Raw genomic sequence first — 19364 nt, 5'->3', positions numbered from 1 at the left:
ACCCTTCAGAGGTCGTGTACAAGACCTGATTAAATATCTAACAGACTCAATTTTAGAAGCGGTGAATTTGGCTCATTTTAATTATTAGCTTTACAGGAGTCATCAATTATAGCTTGAGATACAAATCGTCGACTGCTAAAAGCTAATAATGGGCAGGCACTATACATCCTCAAATATCTCTTTTTTAAAAACAATTCTCTGGCATGTAATAGAGCTCTCTAATCCATTACATGTATTCTGTTTGCCAAACCCAGCAATAAAATATGCAAACAATTCCACAGAGGTAGCTGATGTTCTTGACAGCAAAGAGTTTCCACAGCAAAAGCACGTGGAGGTGATTATAGCAGTTTTGTCTGCTGTGTCAGCAGGGTCATTGCTGGTGTTGGTCAATGCAGGACAGAGCTTCTTCTGAATATGAAGTTGTTCAAAGACAGCAGCTGTTAGCCCAGGCCTAATAAAATAAAAGGAAGAATCTTAGCCTGAGTCTTGGTTGGGGCTGTGTGTTTTCCCAGGATCTTGCCAGCACTGTCAATGTCTCTAAGAAAGAGACGCTTGGTGTACACTAGGTGTACAGTAACCTAAGAGCTACTGAAGGTTGGAGCTAACTTGGAAATGGGAAGATTTAAAAAAATTTATTAAATCATTAATTAACTCAGTTCCGAGGTAAAACCAAAGCATTACTTTACTTACATTGCAGTGCTTGCCACATATACGTGTTACTAAAAAGGCACAAAATTATTGCTGTGCAGCAGGAAAGGTGGTATGAGATGCTGAAATGCTATATACACATCTGGAGAAGTTGTGGGCACATCTTCCTACACAGAGTCATGCTGTGTTGCTGAATTCTGGACTCTGAGGTAGGTAGCTAAATAGAAAAGCAATCCCACTAATATGCACCTGTGTTAAGAATTGCACACCAAAAAGCCATGTTCTCACTTTTCCACTCAGCTTCCAGATAGCATCATTTTGGGTTTGATCCGTGTATGGGTCATTCACTTAAGAGCTGGACTCGATCTTGCTTGGTCCCTTCCAACTCAGAATATTCTGTGATTTCTGGTTGTGATTTCATGCCATCACAGCGCATTGACACAGCTGATTCTGTTAGAGGCACATGTCACACCTGCAGCATGGTGCACGGTTTCATGGCACCATACTCCTCCCTGGTGTAGGGCTTTTGGAACCATTGGTGACCCTTCTGTCTCCATCCCTTAGCATGAGAAACTGAGTTGGATTTTTTGCCTCTGTTGTAAGAGGATTGTCCCCATTCTATCTGTCTTCAGGCCTAGAAAATCCAGTCTAGACTGGTTTGGGCTGGGTTAGAAGAGATTTTACTCACAGAGATCTCAGTCTTAGGAGATATATCCTTAGGATATATCCTTTTCTTACAGGCTGGGTAATTGTTGCTGGGCAAAATAAAGGAAGCAAGTGCAGTAAAAGCAAATCCTGAGTCCTATTTTTTATTTCCAGCTATGTGATTTGCTACAATTTTCACATTTAAAATGTGTTAGAAATCAGCATCTCTGATCATTGGGATGCCTGAGATTAGTTGTGAAGCCAGTGTCTTCCATCCTTCTATAAACACATCACCTTTAAAGGAATATTTATAATTGCATGTAATATTTGTTCTGTGGTGATTTTTAATTGCTTTACAATTGCTGAACAATAGAGATTTAAAGTTTGATGATGCATATTTTATTGTTAAATTAACAGAAATCATTCCAATGAAAAAATAATTTTATTAATTCTAGATTAATCTTTGTTTTAGTTCACAAGTACAAATGCAAAAAAAAAAAAATCAAAGCTTAAAGAAGTTCTCAGAAGAATCGTATGTTTCATTTCTGCTAAGTAGTCAGGATATAAGGCAACTTAAAGTGCAGGAAAAAGTTCCTATCAATAAATTTAATTTAATAAAAACAAACTAGAAAGATATTTTATGTTCTTCAAATAAAAGAAAAAGGAAGTTAGCAATTTATGAGTATATTGAAGGCATGCAAACTACTTTAAACATGTCTGCTTTTGCTGCTGAGATTATAAATAATTTCCAGAAAGTAGGTAAGAGTTGTTGACCTCTAAACACAAAAGTTGTTACCGTAGGAATTAGGTCAGCTGGGTGTAAGATCCTTAGAGAATAAGAGCCTCCATTAGTTGAGGTTTTTTTGCATTTGGTTATGTCAAAGAAAGTGTTCAGCTTCAGACTCTTCTTCTTGAAACTGTGAGGATAGTTTACTGATAGGTTATGATTCAAAGGAAACTAAAAGAATAAAATTAAACTCATTAGTAAGACCTTTTTATTTGAATTTGAATTGCTGTAGTTTTCTAAATGTACAAACTCTCTTGGTTTTGAAAAAGGTTTTGCAAAATATTCTTTCACAGTGTCTCAAAAAAGACTGCCCACTCTGTTTCTTTAGGATTGTTCTCTTTCTGCCATGTCTGGCATGACGTTTTATTTTTCTACAGACACACTTTTGTCACAGAGTATGTGTCACAAGACTACCCACTGTGGGATCTTTCTTTACTCAGATATGAGCTTTATGAAAATGAAGTTTAGACTGGATAAATTAAAAGCTGTTACCAACTCCTAGCTGTTGGGAGCAGTACCAGTGCTGGTGCTGTTCCATGCAAAGGGATTGTGCAGTTAAGCATCAGCAGTGATGAAGGTGGCTTTAGTCTCAGCATCTGGAGTCACATCTCCATTCTCACACCCCTCTGCTCATGCAGAGGTCTCCTTTGTGCTAAACCTATAGCTGTGAGACTGCATTTATGACACTGAAAAACATAGTCCAAAGCACTTTCATTTACAGCTCTGTGATTTAAATACTGGTGTTATTACTTTGTGTGCCAGAATTCTTTTACCGCCTATTCTCTAAAGAATCTGCAGCAGCTCAAGAGACTTCACAGGGACTGCACTTAAGTAGAAGAGGATAAATAAACTAAATAAACAACATGAAACAGAACCCATCAGTGCCTGAGGATTTACATGTTCAAATGCAAAGCCCCAAGCCCCTTCCAAAGTGTTTCACTCAACCAATGCGAGAAAACAAACATTTTAAAATCAATTATGTGCATGTCAGTGGTGTTATACTCTCACTAATGTAACTGATATCAGTTAGATTATCTACACCAGGCTCAAAAGGTCCTGCTAGCCTACTGTCTTGCTTCTGACTCTATTTATCAATCAGACCTTAGGGCATGATGGAGCCCTTTGATGTCTGATGTGGAAAATTTCCAACAGCTTTTGGTCTCATCCTTCTCTCAAAGAGCTGAAAATTAGCTCTAACCCTGAAACATGCAACTGAATGTTCTTCTGCAGAAAAGTATCATCAATTATTACATCTTCAGAATATCCAATTCCTTCTAATTGTAAAAATGGCTTTGAACTAAAATAGTTCAGAATGGTTATACATTTGCAATCACCCTGCATGGCCGAATAGGGTAACTTACTGCCAGTATATATAGGATCCTGTCCTTAAAGAACTCCTTTCCTGCCAGAGAGTCTTTCCACAGAAACATCAACCATATTGTACTTCCCACTCTAAATAACCCCACATAAGAGCTCTGTAAATCGGAAAACAGGCACAAGAACTCACGGCCCTCACTTTGCAGGCACATAAGTTCATGCAGCTGACAGTTGTATTAAGCCTCTGAGGACTGTATACATGAATCAGGGACTAAACAAAATCAGAGAACTGAGTTTAGATTGAAATTGGTTTTTAAATTACCCAAGCTAATTCAGAGGTCAGTCATTCTTGCATGACAAAACATCCTACTTCTCATTCTGGTAAACCATGAGGGACAATTTATTACAGAGTGCTTCAATTTATTACACAGAGTGCTTCCAAACATTTCAAAAATTAAGCTTTAATAATTAATTTACCTCTATGATATGTTTTATCTCCCTCTCCTGAACTTGTCTAATATTTTAGATTCTACTCAGCTTTGTTACTTTTACTTAGGGATTTGTAACTGTGACAAAGAACAGTAGACCTTGAAATAAGGAAAATAAAAATAGGCACAGAAGAAGCTGCTGCAATCTACTGTTGAAAAGTGTAGGTGTGTGTCGTCTATAATTTATCAGCAGCATAGTCTAGAGAAATGGTTACATTCAAAAACCTTAGGCATATCTGGATTTCAGAGGAGATTTCTTCAAATGCCAGATGCTGATGTCATTTTAGGTCTTAAAATGGTTTCATGTTTTAATAAAGGTTGGTAATGGACTTTCTCTGCAGTGTGCTAGACATTCCTTGCACTTTGTGCAGTTGAAAGGATCTCAAAGCATGTCAGGAAGGTCCTGGTATCAGACTACTCATTTCTCCCTTGATTTCTTTCTCTAATGATCCATGTAGTCAAGACATACTTATTAATGAATAGAAGCCACTGTTATAAGAGCACTCAGTGTCCTTTTGTCTCCATACTCACTGGGAAATTGTTCAGAATGAATTAGTCTAATTAGTTTCAATTTTTTCACTTTTGCTTGCAACCTGTTCATATGTTGAATCTGGTCACCAATGGAGGTGAAAGGTATCTGCTGTGAGGCTGCTGCTGCTCTGCTCATTTGTTTACGCTGTTCCTCTCTTCCTCACACAAGAGCCTTGCAATAAACACTTCCCAAACCCTCCTACCCATGCATCTGTGTTCTGTCATGAAATATCTCAATTGTTTGACAGCTGTTAGAAACAAGGCACAATGTTTGCCTGAAATCTTATGTAATAATGGTCATGCCACTGACACTCTCTCCTCATGGTATTGGAGATCTGAGATTGAGTGGAGGGTTAAGTCTAAATTGGTCTGTTTTGTCTTGCAAGCTCTCCATGGAGAGGAATATTCACAATCTCCCTCTACAGCCTTGCCCTGACATAAGGCTTGTGGGATGTGCCACATTCTTCCTCTTCCCATCTGTTTCAATCCCTTGCTTTTCTCTAACAAACAGATTTATAGCAGTCCTTTCCCCTCCTTAGGAATTTAATTCTCTTCTCCTTTTTTTTTTTTTTTTTAATAAATTCTCCTTGGAGAGGAGTGTCAATTTTGTCAATGTGGTAGCTCAATATTTTGTATATTTACCTATTATCCTCCTTCCTCCAATCACCATAAAAGTATTAAATGTCTTTTTAGATAAAAAATTAGGTAATTGAGGAAATTAATGTGTAAAGGTAGTAAATAACTCATTCAAGATCTGAGTTCATCCAATCACATTAAGGTTTACTAAATATCAGGTACTTCCAGAAAATATTATTTTTCTGCTGTAAGTAACAAATGTCCAAGAGTCTGAACTGCTGAGAAGTTACTTTAGAAACTGAAAGAGAAAACCAGATATAGTCTCTCTCATGCTCCTTTGAAGAGCTGCAATGGGTACAGCTTATGTACACAAACTTAAGTCAAAGCTAATATAACCTATGTTCAACTATGTAGAACAGAATATAATTGACATTATCTATGCGTAACCTTTCTTAGGATAGAAACCCTAGGATAGAGAGGACTGCACTTAAAAAATAACTTGGTAAGCTGTTTCAGGCTATAATTTTGAAATAGATTTTGTCTTTTGGGGCTGTTTATTCCTCATGACAGTTTAAACTTTTACTTCTGTTTTTCTGACCATAAAACAGAAATAAATACACTTATTCTTTCTTGAGAAGCTTTGTGAGTTCCTAAGAGAAAAAAAAATAACTAGAAATTATTAATTTATTAAATAACATTTTTATTTAAATTCTGAGAAGAAAGCCAAAATGACTACTGGTCAGTTCATTCCCAAAGTTATTCCTTCTTCACTAATTACGTGTTTACCTGAGTGAAAGAAGAGTTGTTTACCCTAAGGACACTACTGAAGTTATAAAAGACTGTAAGCTAGGCACTTAAGTAGGCAGTTTTAAATTACATAAACTATATGCTATTTGGTATCAAATAATTATGGTCTTATCATTTCCCCACTAGAGACAGAGCTTAGAAAGTAGAAAAAGTACTCAGAAATAACCTTGATGTGACGTGATCCAATAACCCTTCAGAAGGAAGGGTTAGTTGTGGAAGAAGTTGAGCATCCATCTCCCTACCCAGGCGATGTTGTGCAGGTCTGCCTTAGGGTAGGCAACAAAGAACCAGCTTCTTCATACTTCGTTCCAAACCTTTTTCCCCTGGCAGCAAGGCTGTTCAGTCTTGCCCTGTCACTGTGCACTGCAGAGTGGCTCTGCATTAATTTCCCAGCTTCCTTCACCCACAGCACTGCTTCCATTCTTTGGCTCTGCTTCACTCGGAGTTAGTGAGAGCAAACAGGAATCACAAAGGGGTATTGCTGCCACACAAAGCAGCAAGAACCACATCACTGCATCATGCTGCAACTTCTGTTAAAAATTCTGAATGGTATCTTTAGGAAGTGATCTTGTTACACAAGTTCAGGCTGTAATCTCTGCAAAATAAAATCTTTCTGCATCTATCATTTTTTTGAACTAGGAGCAATTTATCCAGCTAAATTCAGCTTTAATACTTCTTACTGAGCTGCCAAACATGCTTATTTGATCACTGTAATCCCATCCAATGCAACATATATCATCTTATTGTGTTACCCACCATGCCAAGGAGAGACTAATCCTGTCCTTCTTCCAAGGTTACATCATATGCTGGTAATGATTCAGACGGTACCACAGCTCAGCATATGTTTTTCCCTGCCTTCAGCTTGAAATGTGTAGGAGAGAGGCTATTTGGATATGGCTTACAGCAGACCACTCAGGCTGAGAGTGTTTTAACAGGAAAAAAAATCTTACTGTTTTACAATTTGTTCTGTTTGTCTTTTACTTAATGGATGAGATTTAACTTCACCTTGTTGCAGATAGAGCCATTATCCATTTTTCCGCTGCATGGATTTATGAATGTGGTGTGACCTCTCGTGGTGCAATAAAATATTGCACATGTCATCCATGTGTCATTCCGTTTATACAGCCTGCAGTCGACATACAGACCATCTCCCTAGATGAGACAGGCAATTAATAGATTCCTATTAACTAAAGAATAGCTCTTGTCTAAGAAATTCTCATTAATGATGAATTTCTCTTCAACTGATGCCTTGAGAGGCTGATCTGGAACAGAGGCTAGACAGAGTTGAAGAAATAAAGTAGGTATTTATTAAAAGGGCCTTAGAAGGATACACCTTGGGCAGTACAACAGAAGGATACACCTTGGGCAGTACAACAGCCCGGCTGGAGCTCTGCCCAAGATGGACCCAAGATGGATGCAAAATGGCCAGGAGGTCTCACACTTTTATAAGTTTTGGTCCATTTACATACTGGGGGTAATTGCCCAGTTTTAGCTTCAGGTTCTGAAGTCCCACCTTTCTGGTTTGCTCTCCTCAATTTGCCGTTGTTTATGCTTTTTGGGCCTGAGGCTGTAATGGTGTCCTTTGTTTTCAGGCTGGAAAAGGATTGTTTTGTCTAACTAAAATGTGAAGAGAACTTACTAACAAGTAATATTAAGTTCAGTTACACACCAAGACAGTTCAGAATCTAAAAAATATGAAAGCTAAAACTAAAGGCATCACAGTACTTTAACAAGTGCATGTATTTTGGATAACTCTTAATTACTAGCTAATTAAATTTTTATTAACTTAATCTATCCTTTGTTTATTTTCTTTTAATTTTGGGTTATGACTTGCAAATTCCACATTCAGCAGTTATATAAAGAAGCTGGTAGTGAAAATGCCACTTCATACTTGTCATTAATAATGTTTGTCACTGAAGAAATTGACAATTAATAAACAACCTTGTTAATCAATCTGACTGTACACATGCCAAGAGCAAATGTATTAAGGGAATGCAACTCTTTGGAAACTTAATCACTGGATGTTATATATCTATGTAGGTACTGGCATTCCTTAAGCAGCAGAAGAAGTTACAAATGTACTGTTACTGTATGTAGTTACTTCTATAACCATGCATAAATCTTCTTTAAAATAAAAAGAAAATAATCAGGAAAAAAGTGGTATTTAAAAAAAAAATCTGAATATTTGTGCTTCATATTGTATATTACTTGTGCCATGACAACAAACGATAGCAGCAAGACTGCAATGCCTCTGCAGTCTTACCACAGCAGCAGCAGCCTAGTGATGTGCTGCATGCAGTGCACCCAAAGGATGTGAGCCATGGAGTCCCACATGGGCACTGATATCTAAGAACACTTTCAGAAATGGCTTAACAAGTAATTAGCATTAACAACATTGCAGGAAGGATCTAAATTTGATTAAACTTTAAAAAATATTTGCTACTCGTACTCTCAGTACAGTATTTTTCAAGATAATAATTCAGATATGTGAAGTAGTTTTGATTTTCTTTCCCTTTTTTATCTACACTTCCATATTTTCTATTTTACTGCACTTAGGTTAACATGTATCAACTTCTGACTGTTTTCCAGTGTCAGTGATGGTTCCTGATTTAGGTAAAATTGGTTTCAGGAAGACATGTCAATTGTACCGGCAATGTATAGTCCTTTACCTTTTAATTCCATGTAAAGGTTTTATTTACCAGAAAGGTGGACAACAGGAGGTCTTAAAAGTCCAGCTTATCAAGAAGCCATTCAAACTGAAAATAGTAAAAAACCTCAAACTTTTTGATGATATAGCAAACCATTTGATGTGTGTATATAAAAAACACCTTTAAGAAAAAAAACACTTAAGAGTAAGAAAACCCAAAATCTGATTAAAGTTTACATATATTGCGTAATTCTGAATGAATTAATTATTCTACTGTGGGTCCTCAGCTTTCATTAAGGATCTATAGCATAGTTGCAATGTTGCTTTGGAACTTTTCTGGGGGAATTTTACAAGGCTAAAGAGAAAAATAAAACTTCCAGAAGTTATTACATCTTAAGGGAAAGAAAAATTCAGGAAAGTTCGGGAAAGGAAAATTCAGGAAAGTTCTGGAAAGGAAAGTTCAGGAAAGTTCAGGAGAGGAAATTTCAGGAAAGGAAATTTCAGGAAAGGAAATTTCAGGAAATTTCAGAAAAGAAGAAAGGAAAAGGAAAAGGAAAAGGAAAAGGAAAAGGAAAAGGAAAAGGAAAAGGAAAAGGAAAAGGAAAAGGAAAAGGAAAAGGAAAAGGAAAAGGAAAAGGAAAAGGAAAAGGAAAAGGAAAAGGAAAAGGAAAAGGAAAAGGAAAAGGAGCAATATGATTATGTGATCATGCCCATTTTCAAGGATAAGAATCATCTTCTGCATATGATGGCTCAGAGACCTCAATGTGGCTTTACAGATCAAAGTACAAGCTATGTGAAAAAATATAAAGACTGCAAAAAGAACAAGAGAAGCAATTGCTTCTTCATATCCCTTGTTACAGAAAATGAACATGATTTTGAAAGCTTCTGAAAGCCAATAACAATTTTAAATGTTAGAATGCTTGGGCACCTTTAAGTGACTAAAGAAAATAAACTTGCTGCTTTTTTTGAAAAGTAAGGTCTAAACATGTTGTGGATTAATGTAGCTGAAGATACAATAAAAGGAAGTTGAAGGAATATGGGGAACCAAAGCAAGGGCTCCAAGTAAGACCCCTGAGCATCCTGCAGAAGGAGCAGTCTCATTTATTATGATAGATGTAGGTGACAGAGAGAATTCTGTCTGTAATAAAGGAAATAATGGATATCTTCTCTTATAAACATCTTGGGAGGTTTTTTTTCAGCCTCAGTTCTGAGCCTGTAAACAGAAACAAGTGTGAGAATTTGTTCCTGTAATAGAAATTCCATTATGTGGCTTCCCATTCTTCAATTTCCAGTTACACATGAATGGCAGCAAAAGATCCTATGCATTAAAAAACAGCATTAAATATTCACAAGTATTTTAAACAAACTTTTTTATTTCTCATTGACATGTTTTAATTCTCTGGGCTACTATCCTTGAATGGTGACAAGTAGGAATCCTTCAGAAGTATAACTACTTTTGTGCATCTCTTCCCCACAGCCTTCCTTTTCTTCAGGAAAAATGACACCCCTTTATACCTCTCTGCATTGCTTAATCTCTCCAGAAAATTTTAGCGCAGGATGTTCTTCCTTTCCCAGACAAAGGAAGGAATGATGAGTTTGACTACATGTTCTTAGAAGGCTAATATATTATTTTATGATATTATATTAAAGAATACTATACTAAAATATACTAAAGAATACTAAAGAATACAGAGAGAAGGCCAAAAAGATACTAACAAATTTCATTGCTCTCTCTCCAGAGTCTGACACAGCTTGGCCATAGTTGGGCAATAAGTCAAAACAATTCACATGAAACCAATGAAACTACCACCTGTTGGATAAACAATCTCCAACCACATTCCAAAGCAGCAAAACACAAGAGAAGCAAATGAAATAATATTGTTTTCCTTTTTCTCTGAGGATTCTCGGCTTCCCAGGAGAGAAATCCCGGCAAAGGGACTTTTCCTAGAAAATATGATGGTGACAGGACGTTGTCTCCCCACCTGCTTCTTCTGCCCTACAGACTCTGTTTGCCACTTGCATCTCCTTGCAGACATAAATGCCAGCACACAGAGGGGTGCAGCTGTCACTGCTTCCTCAAGCCACCGCTGCACTCCCCAAGTCATTCCAGGTACTGCAGGACTTGATACCCAGAAGCCTGAAGAGCTATTACAAGACAGAATGAACCCCCAGGGTAAGACAGAGGTTGACCTGAAGACAAACTCTTCCTGAGCTTTGGATACTTCTGTTTTCTTTTTCCTTATTATTGATAGTGCAGTGATATGGGTTTTCCTTGTCATTGTATGTACATAAGGCAGAAGGGTTCACCCAATAACCCTCAATTTTGAAAACATTGAAGTGAAATGGTGTGAGTTAACTTTAAAATTCTAATGGCAGCAGGCTTCATGCAGACTATGGGATCAACCCATGAGACTTGATTTGTCTCTCACTTTTTTTTTAATAATCCCACTTTTCATCTTTTTCAGATTCACAGCAGTTAACATGAGAGTAGATTTAAGGCTTTAATGGGAGATATTCTGCAGCTTTACATTTTGTTCACCTGTAGGTCAGTGACAGAAGCTCTGACAGCTTTCAGTTTGATGACGACTGGGCTCTCCAGTCGCTTTTCTTGTTGTTCATCTAACACACAAAAAAAATCAGAAAGTAAATTAATTTCCTAATTCCATATTTTAAACAGAAGAAAGAGAGTACATTTCACTTCGAAGGGGCTCCCTGATGTATAATATTTTTTAAATATTAAAAAGAAATATCTGGAAAGATCTAGACTTGTTTGACCTGCAGAATTATACATACTGCCAATAAGAGACACTTCTTGCAGAATCCCTTGTAGATGCCTTTTATTGTAAACACTATTTTCATAAGAAGAAGTGAAACTTGCCAAATAACCAGCTGATGGCCTTGATGGGCCCCTCTAACAGAGTTTTCAAAAGCTTGGAAAGTGGACAAATGTACTAAAACATGTGTTGATCTTGGAAGCCTGAGCTAAACACCATAGAGGCAAGCTTCAGATCTCACAAAATGAGCGCAACCTGTATAGCACAAAAAACTGAACACTAATTGATTATTCACTTTTCCTGAAAATCATCTCTCTTTCCATAATATTTATTAGCCTCATGATGCATAAGGATTTGTACATGCACTTCTCCTGCCACAGTAAGTTTTCAATTTAATTCAACATCAATGTTTTCTGGAAATTTTGAGGTATCTTCCCATTAAATTAAGTCCAGATAGCATAAATCTCCGGCTACTATTTTGATTGCAAAAAATTATACTTACAGCTGTTTATTTTCCATGTGAAATCTTATAAGACGAAATTTTCTGTGTATAAGCCATGCTGAAAGGTGAATATCCTTCTAAAGGTTTGAGTAAAATTAATTCAGTCTTCATGAACACATGCTACAAATACGTCATTCTGTATCTATAAGCATACACAGAGAGGTACTTTATTCTCCATGGTTTACTGCTCAAAATAGATTACTCAGTATTGTCTGAACTTCAGAATTGACAGATCTGAAAATTGCTCTTCCAGACATGAGTGAGGCAGTACACCTTTATATTCCTCAGGACAAATATAAGATAGCAGAATTTGTCTTGCTTAACCTCCCATAAAATATCAGAATTTACTTAAGACAAAATGCTTTTAATGAAAAGATATAGCAAAATAGAAGGTTTAGCAACACCTAATCCTAGTTTTCTTTCACCCTGATAAAAAACAAAGCACCTCATTTTGTGGTTTAAATTGCTCTTATAAGCCATCAACATAATTCTTACCATGCTGTTTCTTTATATAGCAGTTATATTAAAAAAGAATACTGAAGAAAAACTTTAGAGGAAAAATGGAAAAAATAATAATTCCCAGACTTGTGCAAAAAAACCCCAAACATAAATATAAATAAAGTCTTAAATACAGTTGGAATATTTCCCCAAAATTTTAGAGAAATAATCTGTAATTTGGATTAATCCCATGTGTTGGATGTTCACCAGTCCATGAAATCATTGTTTCTTCTTACAGATGCATTTTCAAAAAGGTGCCCTGATACTCTTATTAACAGATAGTGCAGGTATGAGGATAAAAAGTTCAAATAATTTATCAGGAAGCACCATCAATTAAAGCAAGATAAAATCTATATAAAGAGAGTCACACATTTAATATTGTCCTGCCTTTTACACCATCAATGACTTTTTTTTCAGCTTTCATTTAGAATTCCAGGAATATGAGAATTTAGCACTATAGATAACAAATTCATAATGTGAGCAAATAGGACAAAAAAATTCAAATACTGAAATGGAAGCACATTAGCAAAATTACTGAATTCTACTAATTTTGTAAAGTTGTACATCTGAAGTTATATATCTATGTACAACAAATGTGAAGTTTTGAATCTACAGTTGTCAAAAAATAAGTTTAATTTTTTCAATATTGATGGCCATGACATATTATGGATAATTATTGGCAATTTTAGAAATTTCTCAATCTTTGCTACTTTGAGTTTTTTGAATGTAAGTGCAACTTCTGTCCCACATCATAGGTGGTTTTAAATAAAACAGACTCTTCAATAAAAAGTAAGGTGGAGATGTTTTCTGGAATTTTCAGGGCACTGTCTAAACAAATTAAAAGGGTTGCTAAGGTTTCTACAGTAGAAACAAAACTGAAAATTAATTCATGAAGCTCTATACTGGGTGCCTTTTGAGTTTACGGTAGATTTATTATATCATATTACAGTTGTTAAATTCTAAGCAGGTAAAACAGCCTGTTTGAGAAGTGAGGTTCTCTCCTTGATAAAGTGTGTTGAACTATTATTGATGTTTTGTGCTAAGGTGTTAGTGTTTGTGCAAAATTGTCTAAATTAACATTGAAGAGTTTATTGAGAGAGTATAATGAAACCTGTTCTGCTCATATTTTAAAAGTTTGTGTAATATCAATCACTAGCGGACTTGTGATTTTTATTTCTATTATGTCAGTGAACACAGCCATACAAAATGATGGCTGAGAAGGTAGGATTGCTTTTCGTGGTTGGAAAGATAGTTAAATTGTTCTTACAACTATTTTTTTTTCTGTGAAAATAAGTGATGGCTCTCTCAGTTTTTGGCTCATGATTTGTGAGAATCTTATGTTCATGAAAGTGACAGATTTATAGATCTCACAGGCAAAATTTAGCCAGAAAGTTACTATGCAAATTTTTCCAAATTTGCCTGTCATTGTGCTTTAATCTCTGCTTTATCTGCTTTAACTGCTAACTTCTTCATAGGAAAAGAAATGTCACAAATCCTGCAAGGAAGAGTGGGACCACAGCCTCACACAAACCTTCCAAGTTCAACACATTCTCTTCCCCCTCTTGATTACCCATATGTTGTAAGATGAAAAAATCAGTCTTTCTCCTAGTTAATTTCTCAATCTCCTTCTCTTGTCAAAAGTGCTATTATTATTTATAGCACAGTAACACCTAGAGATCACAAGTGAAACAGGAAGTCAAGGTGTAATTTAGCTAGCTAAAAGTAGATTACTAGCACTGATTCAAGCGGTTTTCTCCTTGGAAGATACTCACCTGGGCTCCTATCTCCCATCAAGAAACACTTTTGCTGTCTTCTCCCATGCAGGCAACTACATTCAGATGTCCACAAAAAGGTACTGGTTTGGACAGTTTCCTGATTCTCCATGGACTGTTCCTAATTCTCCTGATTTGACTGTTTACAGATTCTCCATGGAAACCCATGTTATTTTGTGTATTTAAACCTTAGGCAAAACTGGTCATTCAACTCTCCCATACTGACAGCTGCAATAAGCTTTTTGGTCTTTCTATTTTTTAATGCAAATTTTTGTAATGCCAGGACCACTTGGGCAGTTCTTGAAATAAGGCACCTCTCAATGTGATAAAAATCTCTTAATTATGCATGTTTCTGCACCTGGTGTCCAGATCAGCAACAGTGAAGAAGCAAAAATAAAGAAGTAAGAAATCTAATGGACTTCATGGAAACTCCAGATCAAGTGAAAAAAGAGAGAATCCTCTATACAGAGTTTAGTGGCAGACAATACTCAGGGCAAAGGGAAGTTTCCATTTAGCAGCTGACCCAAGTGAGCTCACATGAGGCATGTCAGTTTCCAGGACAACTAAAAGTGCCTTGTCTAGTGAGCAGAGGCAGACCAATAGACAGGAAAGTCTGGCTGGGGACAATACCCATGGCATGCCCCCATCTTCCCCTACCAGCACATTATTTTCAGACACCACTCTCAAGGAGAGAAAGAGCACATGGTCATAACACTTCAGGGCACCCTTTTACTTGATTGACCTTTAGGTACCACTGGCTGTATCTACACGCCAAAAAGCTGCAGCCGTCATGTAGAAGGATGAGGGAAAACTGAACAAAGAATATCCAGGTGAACAACAACTGTCTTGGAGCTACCTGGAGTTCTTGCAGCAGGGCAGGCTAATCCATAGGTACAAAAGAGCGGTTTTCCAGCACCACAGGCACCAAAGGCTGGGCAAGATTTAAAGTGGCTCATCAGGTGTAGCCACAAGCTGCAGCCCTAATCAAGAGAGTTCCGATTCAGAAGATGAGAAACCTTTCAGCACAAGGAATTAAATGGAGTGAAAAAAGTGATGCTGGATGTAAATAGTATTATAATAGGAAAACAAAAAAACAATCAAGAATTCATGATTGTGTGGTTCATCTCATTGGTCAATTGCTCTGCTTTCTTCTGAATGGTCCCTCTCCTGGAGATGGAGCAGATGGCACCACACCAGGCACTTCAGTGAAGTCTGGGCCAGCACTTTTTCAGGGATTGTGGTGGCAAAGGCTTTCTTTTCCTTTCTGACCTTACCTTCCTTTACTTCACAGCCATGTCTTCCTACTGCTGTCAAGCAGAGGTCATAATAGTAGCATCAGCAGGAGCTGCAGTGGTAGCAAAATTTCCCTCAGAGTTGATGTTTATAGTTTCCAATTAGGGCAGTGTCATGGGTGTGTTAATAATAGCAATTTCACTACTAGGGCTGAGTTTGTGCAGATCAGCTCTAAAAAGCCTTGCTTGTCCCTGACTGCCTGCAGCAGGGCCACATTGCCTCAAACAAAGACATGGAACAGCAGCACTGCTCTTAAAATGATTGCTAAAAATAGCAAGGTCTTGGGAAGGGATTGTTTGGAGAAATGAGCTTTAATCCAGAGTATAAACACTGTACTTGGAATGCAATGTGGTGAACACAGTAGATGGTCTAGGCAGGGACAGGCATCTAGAGATCACAAGCAGATCTTTTAAACTGAATCAGTTCAATGGAAGAATTTCCCATCTGACCTACTTACGTGGCCCGGGAAACGCAGAGCAGAAATGTTGCACTGCAGCTATGCTCCACTCTTGTGGCAAGCACTCCACAGGTGACAAGCAGAGTGAGAGGGAGAATTGTTTGCTTGAGAACCTATAGACCACTGGACTGTCCACAAAACAAGGATCAAGAGAGTTCCTAGTCTAAGAACAGAGCTCTGGAAACTTGCTGTTGATACCCTGAGTTCCCACACACCATGTTCCCACACACAGAGCCTTTGACTCTGTGATGCTGAGATCTGGAAGAATTTGTGACAGAAGAGAGAATACTGGACCTCTCCGTGTACCATCCTAGCAAAGATGGGGAGAAGGTCCAACAGTTTGAAGCAGATGACGTGTTCATTAGCTGCCAAAGTGCCTCCACCTGAATTTGGATGAGGCTCATTTTCCAGCACAGAGCAAGTAGCTGAGAGTTGCTATGAGTGGCACAGTGCTGCCTGCATCAAAATATAACCTGGACTATAGTCTAGTCATCAGTTGTTATAAGGCCAATTCAGGGACAGAAAAAGAAAGAAAGCTAAAAAAAAAAAAAAAGAGAACCTAGTAATGCAGAGAAATATTGGTATTTCCTGGTGTAAAATAAGATTTCATTCTCAAGTCCAAAAATACTCAGTATTAGAGCAGAAATGTATAGAGATTGGCTCTGATCTTTTAGTAAGTCACTTGAATGATATTGTACTTTTCTTAACATCAGAATGGAAGGGATGAAGCATGGGGCAGTTTTTAATATGCTTAGTTATATTGGTAACAAAAGCTTTTGCAAATTTGCTGATCCCAAATTTACAGCCCTAGCTTCTCTCTTGTGAAAATCTGAGAGAATGTAAGTAGTTAGCTCAGCTGTTATTTTTCATATAGTCTTAGATGCCACGTTTAAGGCTCCTTTTGTCCAATTCCTTTAGCATTGCTTGATCCCTCCCCCACATAAGTCCTCTCCATATGGCTATATTTATGTCAGTAAGTGGATTTAGCCCAGTAGGAGTAGATCTGTAAAAGAGATTAACTGCTGCTCAGTACCAGGTGTCCAGGACACGTATTTCACACAAGTGTGAAATGTACATTGGCACCTTGAAACAGCTCCATAAAGATAAATCAGGGAGCACAGTTTTCCAGATTTAACTCATTACACAGACAGGACAGAGGAATTCTAACTCTACAGAAGCTCATTTTTAGGAAAGACTTCTATACTAAATATGGACATCTACTCATAGTCAGGTCAATTCTACCCTCAGAGTAAGAATCCCAGTACAAATTTACAGTACCTTTTTTTTTTCTTTTGTACAGTGTTTGTTAACATTGCACGAACTCTTTGGAAATGTTCTGTAAAATTCTTATAGTCTCTTCATCTCCAACATATCAACATGGGAAGGAAATCATCCTTGATTTCAAAATAATATTTAAGTTTTTTCCTCCCCACAGCCAGTGAAAAGGATATTAATTTATTTATTGCAAGATGAAAGCAAGCTCTTGTACCTCCCAATCAGCATTCTCTGCTTCAGAGGATTTTTGAAGAGCAGAATATTTTACAATTGCATGTTCTTTCATAGTCATGTAGCCTGATATTCACACAGTTCCTACAAAGTCCACAAGTGGCTAAACTAAGAATCAATGACTCACTGGCACAACAGTGCATTACTGCTATTTCTAAAATGTATAATTAATATCATTAGCGGGTGATAAGAACATTCTTTAGTTCGTTTAGAGGACTGATTTGATTTTAAAAGTGTTGATAATTGACTTGCCAGGTAACAGGATCTATGTATTATCAACACAAATCTCTTCTCCTCCTCAATAGTGTTTCAAAAAGTAGACATGTGAGTCTATTCTCCTACACAAAAGTCTATTTTCCAATACCATTAAAATGTCCATAGATTTATGCCAGTACTCTACTGGCATGCTAGGTAAATAGGATTTCTAAGGTTTTATTCTGAAAATATATTCTAACAGATATTTTAACAATAATATACAATTAGTTAAACTGGCAGTCCAGGTCTTTTTTGCATTCTTGTCAGTAAAATTTGCACCTGTCAACATCAGCACTTTCAGAACAAGGCAAAATATGGCAAACCGTGGTCCCAAACTCAGGCCCCTTTGAAGTTCTGTTTTACTGGGGAATGACCCTGTCCCTGAGACTAAAATAACACATAGCACTATTTTTCCCACAAAGTAAATTCTGTGTGACTTTGCTTTGTCCTACACATCAGCCTTGTGGACTGTATATCATGGACATTGCACACACATTCATCCACCATTCTCATTTCCCCTCTACAACAGTAAATCATATTTTTCAGCCAACACTTCAACTGCCAATAACCCCTAAAGTGTATATGAAATCTGTTTTAAATTACTTAATAAAGCTTTTCTTACATAAATCTTATTCTACCTAAAGTTCCATGTAAAAGTAAATATGCTTTGCTGTTCAGGTGGATGCATAAGTTTTCCTCTTATCCAATTTTACCAAGAGTGATTCAGAGTGCTTGAGAGTTCCTTCACAAAAAGCACAAGAAGAAGCCGCCCTATTTGTGAATTTATATCTGGACCTTCCAGGCACCTCCTCGATACTTTTACTACACTCAGCACCCTCCTATTGCCCTTGCCTTTTCCTCTTCTTCCTCACAATATTCCCCGTTTCTTCCAAAGTTCCTTCCTCCTTGACTCAAGGACTGCCAGAACACCCCAGTTTTGGTTTGGAGCTGTCAAAGTGCTGAGAGATCACCTCATATGCACATCTTGACTGAGGCATCTGATTCCTGCCTCTTAAAGTGGATGGGGCTCTGAATTATGACTGTTCCTCCCTCGGTGCACACAGTAGAGCACTAGATCCTTTTCACCAGTTAGCTTCTGATCTGCACAAAACCTCAGCAACTTCCCACTCTGATTTACAGTAGGGAACTGAAGAGAGAAGTTTTTGAAGGGATAGACAAAGACACATAATCACTACATAAAAATTTATCACTTGTAGAACCAAACTATAAACTAGTTAACATTGGGATTTTAAACCATATGGCAACATTCAGAGGTTTTGTTAATAAGAATAATTAAAGATAAGTGTGAATAAGAAATTATTTAAAACTTTTCAGTTTGGTACCATTAAATTCCATTCTAATGATAGTTATTGTTATTTCTGAATGGATTATAAAGAAATTATTCATAAGAGTGTAAGATGACAGGTGCTTGAATGAAAATGATTTTGCAATTTGATAGATTAAATGGAATAAGAGAAGGTCCAGAGAGAAATGCATCTACTTTGACACTGTCAGGTTTTTTTTCTAAAATTTTCTTCTTCAAGTAGGAAGTAGAAGACATTTTCATCTTGGCTTTATCCCAAATTTTGTACTTGAGAGCAATCAAGTTACCTTTCACAGCTTAATTAGAAAGGCTCACAGTAATTAACAGAAAAACAATTTAAGAAAACTGTACCCTCTTGAGTGTCACATTTGCACTGAGATAGCATAATGGCTTCATTCTGGGCTACTGGAAAATTCATATGTTCCCTAGAATATGAAGTGCTAAGACCTAACGTTCTCTGTTTGTAAGGAAAGGAGTAAAAGGATAAAGAAAAGTTTTTTAAAAATTGATTCATTTATCTGATGGAACATCTTTCTT

The 19364-nt window shown here is 37.0% G+C and overlaps 1 long non-coding RNA gene across 1 annotated transcript; it reads right to left on the bottom strand.

Annotated features, from left to right (window-relative positions):
* Positions 1-5675: 5675 nt before the first annotated feature.
* On the bottom strand, positions 5676-18836 carry LOC135290812 (uncharacterized). The gene is made up of 2 exons (XR_010353632.1): positions 11723-18836; positions 5676-11065 (listed from the first exon to the last, which is right to left on the bottom strand). It is a non-coding gene; the product is annotated as an uncharacterized LOC135290812 (long non-coding RNA).
* Positions 18837-19364: the final 528 nt, after the last annotated feature.

Source organism: Passer domesticus, chromosome Z (assembly GCF_036417665.1).
Source record: "Passer domesticus isolate bPasDom1 chromosome Z, bPasDom1.hap1, whole genome shotgun sequence".
Lineage (NCBI taxonomy): Eukaryota > Metazoa > Chordata > Aves > Passeriformes > Passeridae > Passer > Passer domesticus.
Note: the sequence above shows the minus strand (reverse complement) of the source record. Positions and strands in the feature narration are given on the sequence as shown.